General features: G+C 46.7%; 1 long non-coding RNA gene and 1 other non-coding gene across 2 annotated transcripts in view; one reads left to right on the top strand and one right to left on the bottom strand.

Annotated features, from left to right (window-relative positions):
* The first annotated feature begins 822 nt into the window (after positions 1–822).
* LOC131736191 (small nucleolar RNA SNORD35) lies at positions 823–908 on the top strand. The gene has a single exon (XR_009327995.1). It is a non-coding gene; the product is annotated as a small nucleolar RNA SNORD35 (small nucleolar RNA).
* A 3,508-nt stretch (positions 909–4,416) lies between these two features.
* The window catches only part of LOC131736189 (uncharacterized), a 6,895-nt gene continuing 6,311 nt past the window's right edge, over positions 4,417–5,000 (bottom strand). Inside the window, exon 2 of the long non-coding RNA XR_009327993.1 lies at positions 4,417–5,000. This exon is cut by the window's right edge and continues 5,535 nt beyond it. This is a non-coding gene — a long non-coding RNA (uncharacterized LOC131736189).

Raw genomic sequence — 5,000 nt, forward strand, 5'->3', positions numbered from 1 at the left:
CTTTGCAGTGCAGGATGAAATAAACACCAAACCCGTTTATAAAAACAGATCTTCTGTGTCTGCGTGTCTGCTTTACTGAGCGTGTGTGGAGATCTGAATAAGAGTCCTATTGCAAAGTCATGCCACAATTCAGTATGTTAACAAGGGAACATTATTCAGCAGCTTTCATTGGACTCTATGAAGCTGAGGGAGTTCATTCTATATAGAGGGGGTGGAATTCAATATGTTAACAAGGGAACATTATTCAGCAGCTTTCATTGGACTCTATGAAGCTGAGGGAGTTCATTCTATATAGAGGGGGTGCAATTCAATATGTTAACAAGGGAACATTATTCAGCAGCTTTCATTGGCCTCTATGAAGCTGAGGGAGTTCATTCTATATAGAGGGGGTGGAATTCAGTATGTTAACAAGGGAACATTATTCAGCAGCTTTCATTGGACTCTATGAAGCTGAGGGAGTTCATTCTATATAGAGGGGGTGGAATTCAATATGTTAACAAGGGAACATTATTCAGCAGCTTTCATTGGACTCTATGAAGCTGAGGGAGTTCATTCTATATAGAAGGGGATGCTAAGCGTCTGGTCACAGCTGTACATGATGTATGGTAATAGAGGTCTATCGTTTCTGATACGAGACCGCATCATAAGGAACTACAGCTCCCACCATGCCTCACCATGGCCGCGGATGCAGAGGCATGCTGGGAGCTGTAGTCCTTGCCAGCAAAACGTGTTCTTTCTGTACACAGTGTGATGCTTTAGGCCAGAGCTGTACACTCAAATTACAAACTGACAAAAAAATTAAGTATAGTGTGGTCTCTGAGCTGCAGGTGATGTTTTTTCTCACGATGGTCTTCCAAGCCCTCCAGGCTCTGACGACTCTGCCTCACGGCAACAGCTGATGCAGCTCGGAGACGCTAAAACACACACACTTCTTTCTAGATTTGTCCCGCTCCAGAATTTCACACTTGATCACCGTTTGTAATCTAGCAGAGGAACAGAGCTCCTACTTGAGTTAGATCAATAAATCTTCTGGGGTAATCTCTGGAATTCAAGTCAAAGCTTGGACTGGCTATAGGACTACAGCTCCCAGCATGCATCTGCACCCGCGGCCATGGCAAGGGATGCTGGGAGCTGTAGTTCTTTAACTCTAGAGCTCTGCTGTGGTCTTGTATCACAATACAAATCATTTCAACACGTCGATTCAGCTGCCTGCCACAGTGTAACACAGCCAGTGTCTTTATAGAAGAGCCAGCGCCCCCTAGTGACCTGACACGTGGGATTGCCGGCAGTGCCCTAGCCGTGCACTAGATGGCGCTATCACTAATATAAATGAACCGGCATGAGTCAGGCAGCTGAATCGACGTGTTGAAATGATTTGTATTGTGATACAAGACCACAGCAGAGCTCTAGAGTTAAAGAACTACAGCTCCCAGCATGCCTCGCCATGGCTGTGGGTGCAGAGGCATGCTGGGAGCTGTAGTCCTATAGCCAGGGTTGGAGCGATTCACTGTGTCTCGATGAATCGCGATACTTTCTTTACATGATGTGTCGTAATAGAGGTCTGTATCGCTTGTGATACGAGACCGCAGTATAAAGAACTACAGCTCCCAGCATGCCTCACCATGGCTGCGGATGCAGAGGCATGCTGGGAGCTGTAGTCCTATAGCCAGGGCTGGAGTGATACACAATACAATAACTACGGCAGCGCAGCTAGAACTGAAGAGCAGCTCCTGAACTCAGTCAAAGCAACGCAGATTTAAACTGTAACTGAAATAGTGTTTTTTTTCCTGAGTGTAACCTCTCTCCTCCCCCTCTCTCTCCTCTCTCTCCTCTCTCCTCCCCCTCTCTCTCCTCTCTCCTCCCTCTCTCTCTCCTCTCTCCTCTCCCCTCTCCCGTCTTTCCTCTCTCTCCTCTCTCCCCTCTCCTCACCCCTCTCCCCCTCCTCTTCCTCTCCCCCTCTCTGTCTTCTCCACTCCCCCTCCCTTCTCTCTCCTCTCCACTCTCCCTCCCTTCATCTCTCCTCTCTCCTCTCTCCCCTCATCTCTCCCTTCTCTCCTCTCCTCCTCCTCTCCCTTCTCTCCTCCTCTTCCCTCTCCTCTCCCTCTCCTCTCCACTCTCCCTCCCTTCTCTCCCCTCATCTCTCTCTCCCTCTCTCTCCTCTCTCTCCCTCCTCTCCTCTCCTCTCCTCTCCTCTCTCCTCTCTCCTCTCTCTCTCCTCTCTCCTCTCTCTCCTCTCTCCTCTCTCCTCCTCTCCTCTCCTCTCCTCTCCTCTCCTCTCTCTCTCCTCTCTCTCTCCTCTCTCCTCTCCTCTCTCTCCTCTCTCTCCCCTCCTCAGAGATGTTCAGGTTGGAGACATCGTGACAGTGGGGGAGTGTCGTCCTCTCAGCAAGACTGTCCGCTTCAACGTCCTCAAGGTCACCAAGGCAACCGGCGCCAAGAAACAGTTCCAGAAGTTCTAAATCCATCGTCAATCAATCGAGCTAGCGAGTGATAGAATCTGCCGCCTCGCTGTGTCCTTTGCAGTGTAGGATGAAATAAACACCAAACCCGTTTATAAAAACAGATCTTCTGTGTCTGCGTGTCTGCTTTACTGAGCGTGTGTGGAGATCTGAATAAGAGTCCTATTGCAAAGTCATGCCACAATTCAGTATGTTAACAAGGGAACATTATTCAGCAGCTTTCATTGGACTCTATGAAGCTGAGGGAGTTCATTCTATATAGAGGGGGTGGAATTCAATATGTTAACAAGGGAACATTATTCAGCAGCTTTCATTGGACTCTATGAAGCTGAGGGAGTTCATTCTATATAGAGGGGGTGGAATTCAATATGTTAACAAGGGAACATTATTCAGCAGCTTTCATTGGACTCTATGAAGCTGAGGGAGTTCATTCTATATAGAGGGGGTGCAATTCAATATGTTAACAAGGGAACATTATTCAGCAGCTTTCACTGGACAGAGAGACACCCACAGACGGAGAGCGAGACAGACAGACAGATACATAGACAGTAATAAGGCCGGTTTTTCATTTCTGATCGGGACGCCTCTCCATCGGGGGAGTTTTCTGAACTCATTTAAATGTAGCTCTTGTGTTTACTTGTCATGACCCAGTCTGTCCTCTGACCCAGGTTCAAATCCCGGCACAGCCACTGACTCCCTGTGTGTGTGTGTGTGTGCGTGACCCTGAGCGGGTCACTTCACCTCCTTGTGCTCCGTCCTTCGGATGAGACGTCAAACAAACGAGCTCCTATTGGAAGTGACTCTGCAGCAGCAGTTGTTGATGATTCAGAGTTCTGGTCTCTGGTCTCTGCTGAAGTCACTTTGGAGAAAACCGTCTGCTAAACGATTAATTCTTCATCATCATCATCAGAATAATATTTCAATGTTTTTATGTCATCAGACATGCAGTTTCTGAATCCGTCCACCAGGTAGCGACGTGGTAAATTTGCCTATTTGTGGCTACGTTAATCCTGTTTAAATATTGTGCTACCTTGTCAATAATCGAGAGAGTGTGTTCATGTAACCACAGTTGCTCTTCCCTTGTCCATTGTATTAAAGCTTCTTAAAACTGCCTCCGAGTGGAGTCATCAGTCTTTTCATATTACGGGATTGTACCTACTTCAAAGAAGCGCTGTGTGGGTGCGTCGATCTGTGTGAGGTGCTGGGCTCTGGACCTCACCAGCGCCCCCTGTACTTTGACAGCTCTTTCAGAGACTCGTTTACACTCAAGGTAACATTCTCAGTGTCCTGCACCTTCACCCACATCACACCACTGGTGGTAGCGGTGGGATATTTTAGTTTGATTCAGATAGATAGATAGATAGATAGATAGATAGATAGATAGATAGATAGATAGATAGATTTAACATAAAGTAAAAAGGGAAGAAAGAAAGACAGATACAAGGAAAAAAAGATAGAAAAAGAAAGAAACTGAACCATAATCTTGAGGAATAAAAGAAGGAGAGAGGCTGGGGTGCCATGGGGACAGGAGGCAGAGGAAGCACGTGATTGGATGTTGGTCTGATAGCAGAGAGAGCTGCTATAAATCAGAGAAGAGAGGAGAGGAGGGAGGGGAGAGGAAGGAGAGGAGAGAGAGGGGAGAGGGGGAGAGGAGAAAGGAGAGGAGGGGAGAGGAGAGAGGAGGGGAGAGAGAGGAGAGAGAGGAGAGAGAGGAGAGGGGAGAGCAGAGAGAGGAGAGAGAAACGAGGGGAGTGAGGAGAGGAGGGAGAGGAGAGAGGAGGGGAGAGAGGAGAGAGAGAGGAGAGAGAGGAGAGAGGAGAGGGGAGAGCAGAGAGAGGAGAGGAGAGAGAAACGAGGGGAGTGAGGAGAGGAGGGAGAGGAGAGAGGGGAGAGAGGATAGAGAGAGGAGAGAGGAGAGCATATAAAGACACAGACCAAAAAAATGACCCGTCACAAGTTTTTATTCAATAAAAAAAGAATGTTTTTTATTTTTTTTTATTAATTCTTAATCTTATATTTCTTGTTCTTATCATAATTGATATTCTTGTCATGCAATGACCTTTTTGCATGTCAGATCCATGCACACACATTACAATTCCCAAAGCAATACGAAAATAGCACTCGTCTGAATACAATAAAACACAAACCCAACACAGAGAGAGGAAAGAGACGCGCACACACACACACACGCACACACACACACGCACACACGCACACGCACACGCACGCACGCACGCACGCACACACACCTTTATAATAAACGACAAGGACTGCTCCATTCAATATATATATATTATACAGCAACACCAAACACGATTCAGACAGCCCCCCTGAGTTTCAATAGCCATAGTTTTATATATTATACAGCAACACCAAACACGATTCAGACAGCCCCCCTGAGTTTCAATAGCCATAGTTTTATATATCATACAGCAACACCAAACACGATTCAGACAGTCCCCCTGAATTTCAATAGCCATAGTTTTATATATTATACAGCAACACCAAACACGATTCAGACAGTCCCCCTGAGTTTCAATA

Source organism: Acipenser ruthenus, unplaced genomic scaffold, assembly GCF_902713425.1.
Source record: "Acipenser ruthenus unplaced genomic scaffold, fAciRut3.2 maternal haplotype, whole genome shotgun sequence".
In the NCBI taxonomy this organism is placed as follows: domain Eukaryota; kingdom Metazoa; phylum Chordata; class Actinopteri; order Acipenseriformes; family Acipenseridae; genus Acipenser; species Acipenser ruthenus.